Source organism: Zeugodacus cucurbitae, chromosome 5, assembly GCF_028554725.1.
Source record: "Zeugodacus cucurbitae isolate PBARC_wt_2022May chromosome 5, idZeuCucr1.2, whole genome shotgun sequence".
Classification (NCBI taxonomy): Eukaryota; Metazoa; Arthropoda; class Insecta; order Diptera; family Tephritidae; genus Zeugodacus; species Zeugodacus cucurbitae.
The window spans coordinates 49,122,104-49,136,160 of NC_071670.1; the positions used below are offsets into that span (position 1 = coordinate 49,122,104).

The window sequence follows — 14,057 nt, forward strand, 5'->3', positions numbered from 1 at the left end:
ATATAATTATTATGTTGCTGAAATTATAGAGACTTGGCGACTGAAAATTTTTCAGATAGCCTTCTTAGGAAATTTGGAGGTCTTTATAAGGTCTTATTTTAGAATAATATGGGATTCAAATAAGCTTAGATCTAATGTAATTAATTTAATGTTCCAAAAATAAGCAGAAATATTTTTTTGGGATTTAATGTTATATAGTAAAGACTAGAAAAATCAAAAACAAATTGTTCTTGAACTCTTATAGTATAGATTTTATAAGCAAGTCACTTTCTCACAAATGTATTTAAAATGACACCTTGAGAGTTATTGTTTTAAAACTGCGTTATATGAGACCAGAAGCAAGTCCTAAGCATATTGAGGATGATCAATGAACTTCGACCATGATTATTATCAATAAAAAATCGAATGAAAATATATTTATAGCCCGGCAAGACTAGTTTTTAGTGTAGTGAGATGCAAATGTTTCACGAAACCTTAATATTCGAGAAAAACAGAAGGTCCATGTCTCTTATCCAAATTTACTATAATATCTAGAATGAATAAGAAGCAGAAAAATATACATCGGTCACAGTAATGAACTGTTTTCTTTTTATTTAAGAAATTCTTACTCGTATACCTCACCAGTTCATGCAATTTCTCCAATCTCCATTATATTTCTTTAATCAAACCCTAATACAATTAAAGCATGCTCCGATAAGCATGAAATCCATATTGCGCAACAGAACCGCAACCGCAAATAATCGAAAACATTACCAGGAACAACACAAAACAATGCAATGTCATATACATATTGATATGCGGACAAAGAACCCGCCCCCAGCAAGTAACCAGCTTATCGAAATGGCAAAACATCAAAGAACATATATCATGATCAGACGATATACTATATATCGGTATATATGGATAAGTAGCTGCGAGCGGATTAGAAACTGACTTGGTTTGCTTAATGCGCGTGGGTATTACCGCAAAGAACAACCAAAATCAGCTGAAGCGTGACCCATATGACCACAAACAACACGCGGCAATGGAGCGCTGAAAGAAAAACAAAAAAAAAAAAAAAAAGAATTGTGTTTAAGCGAGAAGTAGGCGGTCGTGGCGGCGACCTCAATACGGATCACTAAAATGCGGTCGCTGCATGGCAAGAAAAGAAAAGAAATGTCAACTGTGTACTTTTTTTTGTGACTTTTTTTTGATTTTTTTTTGATACAGCAGGTTAATGTGGCATGCAGCAACAATATATGTGAGACAAAAGTAGAAAAAAATCGACAACATTAAAATGAGTAGAGGAAGCAAATCTGAGTCTAAATCTAACTGCGCTATGGTTATCTGACATACACTTTTTTTGCTTAGCCATTCTCATTTTCATTCTTTCTGAGTCCACTTTTTGTCTTCGTAATGTCGATAATCGATTTATCAAAAAATTCTCTTTTTGTGCCGTGTATTGATTCTTTTGCTTTTTAGTTTATTGTTGATTTTGCTTTTTGCAATTATTTACGTTGCCGCAAAGCAAAAAGAACGCAATGCAGACAATAGCCGATGTCGGATGACAAAGCAGGCGGCATTTCTTCAACTCATTGATGTGCATTAAGACGTGAAATTGTCACCATTGTCAACAGCCATTGTGCGACGCTGATCTGATGGAGTAAAGCAAATCTGTGCTGCTTCCAGTTGAACCATGTTAGAATATATCCAGCTTCATAAAGTGAAGCTTTGTCTAATGCAACGCTATGTGCGTTGGCATGAAATGAGCAAAGATTTTCTTGTGCACAGTGGGTGCTCCGACATGGCAACAATATGCTAACGAATGTGTCCTGTGGCGACAGGACTACTGTGTGTGTGCATACGGCATGCAAAAACGCATAAAATGTCTGTCAAACAATGCGCAATTGTTGAATTGTTGCATGCATTTATTGATTAGTGTTGACAGCATCAAAAGATGTCCATTGCGCATAGAAGAAAATCAGAAAATCGGCAAATCTTCAACAAACCTCGACTATTGCGCAAGTGCAGAGGTCAGCGCATGCGGTATGCCTGAATGAATTCCAAAAGCAAAAAAGCAAAAATATTGCACACAAACTCTCTCCAAGACTTGTTCATTCTCATGCAATATTTTTTCTTACATGCATTCCTTTTTACACCACTCTTCGTTTGCGGCTTTGAATTTACAATAAAGCGGTTTGCCATGGTTACACCCACTTTTTTCGTCCTTTTTGGCAGTGTGCGCAATTCTAAACACACTTCTCTGCTGGTTTTCCCGCCGCTTTGCAACACTTGCAATCGTCCGCTCGCCTCGGTTTTGTCTCTCGCCTGGGTTCGTGGGTGTTGCCTTCGTGTAGGCGTCTCTTTAAGGGCGTTAATTGCACGGCTTTCTTCACAGCTTTGTTGCTTGCACCACAACAACAAGAAAAAAATGTTTCGAAATCTTGCATTTTCCTTAAAATTTTTGTGCTGATTCTTGCGATTTTCTATGCTCCAGTAACGCGTTAATTGTTCCCCGGGGTATGCGTTGTGTGGGCAGTAACATTTTCGTGCGAAATGGGTTGGATTTCCTGCCACCTTTGAATTGTATAATTTTCTATAGCAGAGTAGCAGACGCGTGTTGGCAATTATGAGCAAAGGTACAAATAATATGCACATTTTTAATATAGAAAAAAATTTGGTTTCTTAGAAAATTCATAACTCAATTATATTTCAAAACCGTCTCTTACCATAAGAAACTCTTTGAAATATGTTCAAAAATGTTTTTTAATAACTTTAATTCCTCATCAAGCCGTTTTCAAAGAAATCTACATATACATGTGATATAAGAGGAATCCCGTATACTATACCGAATATCGTCTCAGAACAGCACTTAAAAAAATAACTTTTCTTAAAAGCATCTAAAGATAGATCTCATGCCTTTAATTCGCATCATTAGCGGGTAAAATAACAGTTTAAGCAGAAGAGCTTGATCAAATGTGCAAAGCACTAGTTCAGTCAGCATCGATAACTTTCTTGATTAACTTTTACTAAAACTATATTTTAGTTCAGCATCAGCTACGATAAGAATTTGAAGGTTATTGATTAGTCTTAAAAAATGAGGTTTACTACAATCCAGAACAATTTTCATCGCCACAGTTAAAATTATATTACGATTGTCTGAGGCAAAAATAAATTGGAGGTCAATCTTGGGTCAGACATTTGTAAGGGTACTAATCAAAGGAGAATTGAAGTCATCTTACCAAGCAATCCAAATATCTGTTCAACTATATATAATATAAGGTCTAAAAAAAATCCATTATTTTTTCAATAGTTGGATTTAGTAATACCTTGATACAGGTTTGCGCTTATGGCGTTAGATAGATAAAAGCAACCATCTCGAATAGTATTGTGGTTGCTTGACACGTCAAAGCTGAACCTTAGCAATTTTTAGAGTTTTTTCGATAAAGGCGAAGGGTCAAGCGGTGAAATGTGAATACTGTTTATGGTATTGCTGGTGTTATAGCAAATGTTAAAAACTGTAATAAAATAAAAGAAAACAAAGAGTTCGACCGTCAAATAAGTACTGTTTCGTATGCCCAGTCGTCAAATAAGCACTGTTTCGTATACCTTCTATACGAAGAGAAGCTATATGTATTGATGCCACACGATCAAAAAGACCTCATGGACCAAATTTCCATCTCCTTTCTATTTCCAACTCAAAATCGACGAAACAACTTCGAGCGAAAACGATCGTCATCGAACGCTGGTAAGCCCGCGCGAACAGTGCCGAAGCCATGATGGCCTGAACAGGATGGTTTTGCTATGTGTTCCTGTACGAACAAACTCTTACTTCGGACCTGTACTGTTAATTAGACCGTTTGAAGAAAGAAATCGCTTAGAAGCGTCCCGCTTTGGCTAATAGGAAAGGAATTGTGTTCTATCAGGACAATCCCTGGCCACACACATCGACTGGGATTCGTCACTTACTGAAAGCCGTGCCGCCACCCAGAACTATCAAGAGCTCGTTCCTGAAATATGTCGACGACATACAAGACTATACCGACAGGACTTCCGATGCAACAAACTATACAGAAGCACTGAATGCCATTCACAGGAGCCATTAACAACTTCATCAACTCCCTCCCCGTGAATGGCATACTTGGAGAAACAACACACCCTATCGCAGACACAGAACTCGAGTTGCCTCGTGAAACTAGAGTGACCCTTGCGCAACTTCGTTCTGGATACTGTAGCAGCCTAAACTCCTACTTATCCAGACTAGACCCCCGCACGACACTAACAAACTTCCTTGCATGCCCCCTAAACCCTACTTATCTAACACCACTTTCCCTTTTGATCCGATCCTATCGCAACAGCTCGTTTTCTGGCCCTCCCGTTAGATGACTTCGATGACTATTAATCTGGCCTTGTCGGTTCAGTCAGGCTTGGGTAACCGTTACAACAACAACAACTGTGATTCGTCAGAAGCTCCAGGAGCTTATTTAGGAAGTGCTTATGCATACACCTTACAGCTCGGGCCTGGCACCAAGTGATTTCAGAGTTTCTGTCTATGGGGAAGAGTTTTGCTGGTGCTTAAAATAAGTTTGTAAAAATCGAATTATCCCAATTTTATGAAATTTTTAAATCAATGAAAAAATAATGAATTTGTCTTATACCCTATAATATTATTCATGAACGCAGAGCTGTAATTACATTATCTTAAATGAAGGATATTTTTTAAGGTCAAAAGTTTAATTACGTCAACTGGGGCTTAACGCTTGAGAATATATTTTCTGTTTCTAATGGATCTTCACATTCACATAATTATGTATAGCATCATCCTCTATACCCAATACATTACATTATATTTTTTAATAGAACCTATCTGATTTAGATTGGCCCAAACCTCAATGATTGGTTGCTTTTAGTGCTCACGTCCTATAATGTGAATAATTTTTATAAATATAAACTAAATTAATTTTAGAAATTTTCTTAAATGAAATAAAGTAAGCATAAATCCGCATACTTCAGAAAAAATACCTCTCTTATAAGCCATACCATAAAAAATACAATATTTAAGTGTGTACGTATGTATACAACAAAGAAATCAGCGTAACCCTTATTAACATGTAAATAAACAAATGCGAAATCATTTACACGTGTTTTCCAGATAAATCATATCACCGACTTGGCACTATCCAAGTGACTGGTACACGGCAAGCATGTCGCCAAAGCCCCACGACACAACTGGTACAAGAAAGCGCTTGCAGACAGAACTCTTGGCATGCATCACACCTACAGATTAGCCAAAGAGTGCGTAGGTACTATGTTAGGTTATGTGTGTATGCACCTCCTGCGGCATGCGTGTAATTACAACGGTTAAGGTACTCATACCAACGACTGCCTAGTGGGCAATTTAGTTGCGCTACCCACTCGCTCACTGTCACTCTGTTTGCTGTAATTTCGCCCTCTTTGCGACAGGTATCCCGTTGTTTCTTTTTCTCGAGACCTCTACAACAACACCAACTGTGCAAAAGTATGCAAGTGCATGAGTGTGTGTGTGTGCAAGTATTTTACTAATGCGACCATTTAATGACGTGAGATAAGAGATTTGCTACACTAAACTTGGCTTATATGGAGTTATGTTTGCATGTATGTGTGTGTGCTGTTTTTGTCCCTTTTTAGAAGGTTTGCGCAGATCGGCGCAAGATTAGACCAATAATCAGTTTTACAGCTCATCTTCATGTCGCATATCTCTGTTCCTGTTTATTTATTCCACGAATCGGTTTCAGGGTACTCACACAGTTCATTACAACAACGCAAACAATGTTTTCTGATAGACATTTTCTGATAAGTTTTAACAACTACATATAGGTATGAATGTATGTTTGGTTTATTAACACGTGTCTTCATAACTTACACATATACATATATATATATAAAATATGAGATATATTATTTTTTAGCAATCTTTCACAGTTTTGGCTTCGATTCAGTAAATATTGTTGAGTGTTTCTGACAAGAACGTTCAGTTCAGTTAATAACTTCAACGTCTAATGAGAATCCCTTGTTTTGGACCTCTTATTTATCTTACATAAAGAGCTGTGCTTAGATAGCCTTTTTAAATCATATAAGGTCCAGTAACAAGAAATTTATTTCGATACAGTTTCCTTAATAAATGGATTTAGTATCTCTTGTTCTCTAAGTGCCATCGGGTCACACAATAGAAGGATAGGAGATAAAAAGATGTCGTACTAAACATTTTTTTCAAGACAGTTTGACTCAGTATGGTTTGATCATACGTCAAAAAATGGATACTAGAACAAGGAAATATGTCGTATTTTGGGGTTATGCTTCGATAAAAACGAAAAAATAAAGGTATAAATCCCATAGATTGAATTTGCATTTGCGAATCGCTGCTGAATTATAATAAAATTGATCCGTTTTAAAAGCGGATGGGAACTATTGATGACGACATCAAGCAAAAACAATGTTGATCGAAACCCGGTGAGCCAGTGTACAAGCCTGGATTTGCGGTCAGAAAGGTTTGGTTAGAATGTGTTTGGTGGAATTAGAAGAAAATCATCTACTACCAGCTGCTAATTTACGGCCAAACTCTTAATTCGAAGCTCTGCTATCAACGATTGGAGCGTCTAATCGAAGCGTCCAACTTTTGCAAACAAGAGAGGAACTATGTTCCTTTAGGACATTGACAAGTCTTTCGTATTGACTGGCCAGAAGCTTTGGGAGCGTGTTTGACAGGTTCTTTATGCATTCACCTGACGGTCCGGATTTTGCACAAATCAATAACAAATGTTTTGTCTGGTGAAAAGTTGTACTCAAGAGAATCTTGTCCTGTACCATTGAGAAGGTTGCCATTCTTTTGGAAAACCGCAATGTCTATGAAAGTGGCAATATAAAAATTGCTTGAAAGGACAAACGGTGGATATTTCTCATGAATCGGATCATTCTAACTATGCTAAATAAAATCTTCAATTCAATTATAAAATAATCAATTTCTATGTACTAGATCTAGATAGTTCAATTCTGAAATATGAAGATTGTGCTGAGAGGAATGATTCTTTGTAATTCACTTAGCTTAAATAAGAAAAACCTTCGTCTTCAGATATCATATATTTATATATTCAGAACATTCAGAATCGAGCTTTTACATAAAAGTATTTATGTGAAAGGCCTTTTCTCAGTCCAAGGCTAAATTATATTGTGAATACAATATATGAAAATGTATCTACTACATAAGAACCACTCACAGACATTACTATATCTCGAAGGAAAGGATAGTTTGAAGTTGACATCCCCTGGGTTGGGACTAAAAACACGACTCGAAATCGTCTTTAAATATGTTCGATTAGTCCGGGATGGCATATTTATAAATATACATTAACAGATCTATATCAATTGGATTGTATTTTAGAACTTGTAGAGAAACCACCAATACTTAAATACATTAGAATAATTTGAATTGGATTGCTAAGAAGCGTTGAACAACAGATAGAGCAATGAAATGTAATAACTAAACCGTTTTAACAGATTCTTGTAGTGGTCACTGGCAACTAGGTTAGCTATAATAATAATATTAGGTTGGCAAATATTTCCCTTCCGCTTTTTCGCTCTTTTTGACTTAGTTCAAATATGCGCCGTTTCGTTCGATAAACTGTTTCCATCTAGACGGCTACTCGTACAGCCCCCTCGTCGATGCCCCTCCTTATTTGCGTAGAACTCGGACAGATATCTTTCACAAGCCTCAACTTTACAACTCAACTTTACAACAGCAAGGCGTTCGCCATGGACAGGAACAGGTGGTAATCACTTGGCGCTATGTCCGAGCTATATGGTGGATGCGATAAAACCTCCCATCCGAGCTTCCGTACTTTTGACGAGTCATCAACGAAGTGTGTGGTCTGGCGTTGTCCTGGTGGAACACTACACCCTTCCTAATGGCCAATTCTGGACGCTTCTGGTCGATCGCCTGCGTCAAGCGGTCCAGTTGTTCACAGTAGATGGTAGAATTAAGCGTCTGGCTCATAGTGGATGATTCCTTACCAATTCCACCAAACACACCAAAACCTTACTGGCCGTCGATCCCGGCTTGGCCACTGTTTGGGACGATTCACCTGCCTTCGACTACGACTCTTTTGGGTCGAGTTCGTTCCGTTTCAGAAGGTTTTTTTGCGTCAAATCATGCGGCACCCAAACATCAAGATACTAGCTTTTTTGTATATCCAGCCTTCTCAAGGAACGTTTCTCTAGCGGATTTGCCTTTAACGAAGGAAAACATTAAAATAGCACGAATTTCGGCGTTAGTGAACTCCATGTTTACACGTCTATAACTGTTGAACGCCATATCCAAACTAATCATGTATAGCGTCGTTTTGTAGGTTATGTCAAGACCTTTCAAAGATGTGTAGTATTGCCAGATACAAGCTATGTAGCGCTTTATACATAGCCGCGAAATTCAAAAGACAAAAAGGCGGAAGGGAGATATAATATTAATATGACCGACGTTATAAGTACTACTACTATCGAGCGAGCACTGAGATGACGGAATCTTCAAACACGATCTACTGTAGGTGAAAGAAATATATATTACAGGTTATTTGGAATTTACAAAAGAAAGTTTTTTTTTGGAAATTTGGGTATGAAGAAACGGATACGGAGCAAGCTATGATTGGAAGAACTTACAAATATTAACTCAGGCGGTATTATATTTATATTTCGCTATGTCATTAACCCATAGCTGACACTAAATTATGGTCCAACCAATATAAGAATTTAGGCATGCACCTGCCAAGAATGCGCGCCAAAAATATAATACATATGTATGTCCAAGTACAAGTGTTATTGAATTTGACCTAAATTTACATTTCAACTGTAACGAAATATAATTAAAATCGAAGCGTGTTTCCTGCAGATATTTCAGACTTTCTTTTCCCATATCTTCCCAAAATATATATAATAAAAGTCCATAAATTTATATTAAAGTCATAAGTCAAATGCTTTCACACAACTATTAATTAAATATTTATTTTTCCTGCATTTCATAAACAACAAATAATGCGCCGACAAGCCGCCGAATAATCGAGCGTACACTACTTAAATGAAAACCGCTTACAAGGCGTGAACAATTACCGCAATCATGGCTCCAACGAAAAGAAAACCACTCTACTCTGAAACGGATCAACGACAACACCTCTTTCTCCAATTAAGGATATAGCCTTGAAGCCAACACTTCCGTACCACCGACCATCAATAAATTCAAAGTGACCGCAATAAATTGAGAAACCATGAATCTAACTAATAATAAATCGACAGCGAGGGCGGCATAAATGCTTAGTCTATATAAAATAATAATAGCATTAAAAGGCATAACAAAAATATTTGTGGCCAACAAACGTTTGGCGGTCTCTAACCGCTAGGCCGGTGCAATGGCAGACGCCACTTAATTGGCCGAAATTAAAATTGGAACAATGAGCGCAGCGTAGGAATTTACTTGATACATTTACCGCCGCCGACGCCTAGTACACTTGCGATGCAATAAATTTTGGAGCACACACACACAGGATTCCCAAACTAATAGAAACAAGTGCAACGCCTCAAGCAGCGAGGTACGGACTCAATTGCACAGCATGAGTTCGCAATAATCGGTTGTGGGTACATTTATTCATTGAGTTTTCGGAGCTATTTTGCTAATACAGAAATATGTACGAATGTTTGAATGTGAATGAGCACAAGTGCAGCGCAGAGAAAGCCGAAGCGGCAAGATGTAAGTGGTGCAATAAGAAAGGAGCGCAACGGTACTGCCTATTTTCACAGGCTACCGGGTGTTGGCGGTGTCCTTTAAAGTGTCAAGAGAAAGCATTCGAACTATTTTCAGCACAACAGGTAGTTACTGACATACATACAGACATTTAGTAAAGGGAGAGTACAGTAAGGATATACAGGTATCCTCTATTGGAAGAAGAGCAAAAATTTAATTTGAGAAACCCTCTACAATTTAAAGAAAATATTTGTTGTTTTAATATATTATGCTAATCAATACATAAATTAAATATTTCCAAGAAATCATTACCTCATTTTACCTAAATTTAAATACCACTCTCATATATATATTGGAACCCACACAGTGCGTCTCATTCTTCTTCGCTAAGCTCCGCTTATCGCGCAGCACAATCCATTAATTGTCTTCTCTCTAATCTTTTGGCGTGTGTCCAACGGCCGTTTTTAGTTAGCTTGGCGTGCGCTTCTAAGCCGCGAGTCGTGATTCCGCTGAAGTCTGTTGCACATATCTATGTCTTGATATGTATGTGAGTGATAGATTGACTCCAGTTGTCACTTAGCTAAATAAGATTTTGCGTTGAACACGTGCTTATCACTGTCTTGAATAAACATACACTTATATTGACTTCTATTTATATCTACACATAAGCAAATATAAATAATGATATTTTTTGAGCTGAATAAGACGAGTATTTCGTTTGTGACTTGACATGAATGAATTGAACGTTAAATTACGTCAGGTTATAAGAGACAAGAAGAGACTTTAGTGGTGATGGTGTCAGTATTTAGCTAGAGTGTGTATTTACATACAGGGTGCGATAATTTACACTTAGATATTTAAAATAGAGGAGGATTTTATAACAACTAATCATGTTTCACCAGTGTTGAGGAAAAAGTCATATTTTGTAAGACTTTTACTTGCTTTGGTGAATATTTGAGTTTCGCAATACTGGAAAAAGTTCCATGGAGCCAAATAGAGAGAATACGAAAAGTGAAAATTGTTTGTACCCCCATAGATAGTATCTCTTTTGCTCTTCTACTCGCCATTTTTAATAATAAAAATCAAAGATTGGCGATATTAGACTGATAGCAACATGTTTCACGCCCCAAAACTTTACCAAAAAGATTTAAGTAGATCTATTAGAACCAAAGCAGACTTCTACTGCAAACCCAAAGATTTTAGAATTTACTTATCTTCAAAATTTCTATATTATTCTGATAAATACGAATGAGACACAATTGAATTCATGAACCTCACTGAATGCTTCATAAAGGACTCTCATTTTCGATGAAGAAGATTCCACAGATCAGTTTTGCAATGGTTTTAGATATACCGTTGCATTCATTTCTTTGATAACCAAAAACAAAAACGTATATTTTTATAACATAAGATTTTCGATCACTAACCTATCCTAACAAAAACCTCACAACCTAATAAAACATTACCAAATACGATTTATGAATCATTTTATATAGATTATTCCGAATCGAATTTAAAGGGTTGCCAAATTTCAAAATTTTAATAAAAAAATTTTGTTGCCCTAATAAATTGTACAATATATTTAAATATTATCCAAAAATCGATCTAATCGATCCGAGTAAAATTCAAAGAGATAAACCCTTTGGAAATTCCGTCTATCAGACCATGCCAGTTTGAATGCAAACTGTAAAACTCAAAACTAATTTTTTTTAGTCTGTCCACCGACTCAAATTTCGATTTCTCAAAAAGTTATGACGCGAGATTTGCTCAAATTTTAAACACATTTTTGAAAAATCATTATCTAGTTAATGAACGAAGGTTTTTTTCGAGCCAATATATGTACATATTTAGAAAATTTTATCAAACAAGTCAGCTTTTCATTAAAAATCTGTTAAAAATACAAATTTGAAACTATTTTTTTTCCTGCGTTTATTAACTGGATTTATCCATTTACTATCGAAATAGTTTTTGTTTATTGATTTTGGATGAACCAGTAAAGTGTTATGCTTTCGACAGCAAGCGCTTTGTTTGGACACGTCTTGGGAGATAAGGCACCAACGGCAAACCTCAAAATCTTTTAGTATGTAAAAATACTTCTTTTAAGTTGAACTAGAGGGCATAATCAATCAAAATACTATTGTGAAAACTATGAATCCTCAAAGTACATGGAGCCGATTTAAGTACTTTGGATGAACTAAGAGTGCATAGTAAAGTTCATGTTTATTTAAAAATACATAGAATTTCACAACGTTCACCGACTCTTCTGAATAGGGTAAAACTACCGGCATAACCATTATGTAACGGTATTGAAACCTTCGAAGTACGCGCAAAATATGAACAACTTATCACAAATCAATGAAGAAGATGGGTACATAATTGAAATTGATTTCGGAATACTTTCTAATTCCGATCAACTGAATTCTCAGGATCTTATACCCAGTGGCTTGAACCTCAAGGGAATGGTAGCTGGACGGAAAATTAGCGATAATGAAAGTGTATTCGGTGATACTGAGTTCTATAATATTTTAATGCAAACCTAAATAAATCACCTAAATATTAATCAAAAATTAAGAGATCACTGCCGGACTTGGTAAATTGCCATTGAAGGTTTGTTTTTTTTTTTTGTCTCAAAAAAATCTACACGAATTTATTTAAGGCGATTTAGTGATTTATACGATTCTTCAAGGTTACAGACGACATCGAATGGTTAGTGCGCTCTAAATTACATTTATAAGAGCAAAATAAACATTAAATTGAGAGTAACGGATAGTTCAAAGACACATAAACGAGTACTTTCTTGTACGAAATTTAACTTTGTTGTTGCTTTCATATTTAAATTGTAATAAAATATATGCCAACGAACCAGAACTAGTATTTATCCCCCTGTATATAAATTAACTAACCTAAAAGAATACTAACAAATACTCAAAGGAACTACTTAGTCATATCTAAATTAACATAATGCATTAAAAAAATACTTCTTTTAAATTGAAATATAAAATATAATCGATCAATATACAGTTGCTTCTACAATTTCTTTTATGTATGTTCCAAGTATATGAAGCCGATTTAAAGTACTTAGGATTGACAACGAAACCATAGTAAAGCCTATGTTCATTTAAAAATATTTAAAAAACTTCCCGGACTCTCCAGAATAAAGAAAAACTACCGGCAGAACCTACCATTTTGTAACGTTGTTGGATCCTTGGAAAAACGCGCAAGATTTAATCAATGAAAAGGATGGCTAAATTTTTGAAATTGGTTTCGGAATACTTTCTAAATCATTTGTATCCTCAGGTTCTAATACCCAGCGACTTTGTCATGACCTTAAATCTCAAGAGGAGTATGGATCCATAGAACATTAGCGATTATGAAGGTGGAATCGGTGATGCTAAATTCTATTTTAAAACAAAGAACCAATCATACTACCAAAATATCAACCAAAAGTCGAAAGGTATGATCCTGTAAGTTGAACTCGAAAGATTGTTTTTGTTTTTGTTCCAAAAAATTCTACAAGAGCTTTTAAGGTTGCCTGGTTGGATATACACATAAGACGTTCCTAAACTAATAAGTTTCTTGAAGGTTAAACACGGCAACAAATGATTTGAACGCTCTAAAATATAATTGTACGAATATTAGTAACAATAAGCGGGTCATCCTATGTGACGGCTTGTATAGGGATTTTTTAGATTTTTTTTTCTACGGCTAGTAAATAGATAGAGCTTTAAGTTTATTATAACTTATTAACATATATTTCGACAGTATAAATATAAAATTTAAGCTAAAAATATTGTGTAGAACATGAGTTCTGAAGACCCCCACCTCGAAAAAATGGGTTCGCTCTTCCTCCTCGATTCGGGCTGATTGTCTTATTGGAAAAAAATTAGCGACGTTTAATTTTTAAGCTAAAATGCATGGAATGTACTTCGATCAAATAAATATACCAGAAATTGGACTTGGGATAAACATTTGAAAAAAAATTGCGAATTTGCCCTTTTTTATTTTTTTGCAATAAAAACTCGAAATTTTAGGAATTTTAGATTGATAATAGAGCGCACCCAACAAATTTCACGTCATTCGGCTAAGCCGTTTTTGACATATGATGGAGGAAAATTTGAAAAACACAGTTTTGAGAAAATCGAGTTCCAAGTTTCCAGCTACCTTCTTCTAACTGCTGTATCTACTACGGATTTCTAAAAGTCCCTTTACTACCGTATTAGCCTAGATCTAGACATGTTAAGAAAGCAATTTACGATCATAAAAAAACAATTTTTCGAGCCCATCACATGGGATGACCCCCTTAAAAGAGCTGGTTAAA

The 14,057-nt window shown here is 35.9% G+C and overlaps 1 long non-coding RNA gene across 1 annotated transcript; it reads left to right on the top strand.

The window, feature by feature from the left end:
* Positions 1 to 11,555: 11,555 nt before the first annotated feature.
* On the top strand, positions 11,556 to 12,755 carry LOC105212230 (uncharacterized). Its single transcript, XR_851707.2, has 2 exons — positions 11,556 to 11,946; positions 12,011 to 12,755. It is a non-coding gene; the product is annotated as an uncharacterized LOC105212230 (long non-coding RNA).
* The last annotated feature ends 1,302 nt before the right edge of the window (positions 12,756 to 14,057 follow it).